The following is a 666-nucleotide window of genomic DNA, read 5'->3' on the forward strand; positions in this document are numbered from 1 at the left end:
GGGGGGGGGTTATCGATCACACACTGGCGTCGAGAGGCGGCTCGAGATGGGGGGGGGGGAGATCAGACGAGTGGTTCACGCTGGACAATGGCCCTGGGAAGACGGCCCTCAGGATGCCGGGACGCATTGCAGGCCGCTTTTTTATGGATTGCGACTGTGGTGTCCTGGGTGACCCGGCAAATGGGCCCCTGAACTTGAGGCCTCGGCAGTGGGGGGGAGGGGCGGCGAAATGGACCCTTTGTCAACTTGGCCATTGCTCGGGCGGCTAGTGGGCGAAAGGATGACATGGGCACACTCAATGTGTCACTTTCCTCGAGCAGGCGCTGGCCGGGCCTCGGCCATGCCTCATCTTCCCAAGCTCTTTCAGGAGAGGCCAAGGAGGTGGCATTCCCGGAACAGGCTTTGTTCCCGAGAGCAGATGGCCAGCTTGCCGGCTCCATGGGTCACACAACATGGAACATGAACATGGGGAAGATGCTATGCCGCGAAATCCAGTGCCTTTTGCTGTCAGCCGGCCGGCGATTAGAAAGCGGGACTGGGACGAGCTGCAGGCAGGCGTGGCAACCAGCTCCTGCTGGCTGGACAGGCAATGTTGACCCATTTGGCTGTGAGGTGGTGGCAGTGTGGATAGTCGCCCGGCAGGCCGATCATCCTTGACCAGCAGCC

This window comes from Fonticula alba, assembly GCF_000388065.1.
Source record: "Fonticula alba strain ATCC 38817 unplaced genomic scaffold supercont2.8, whole genome shotgun sequence".
NCBI classification, from domain to species: Eukaryota; order Rotosphaerida; family Fonticulaceae; genus Fonticula; species Fonticula alba.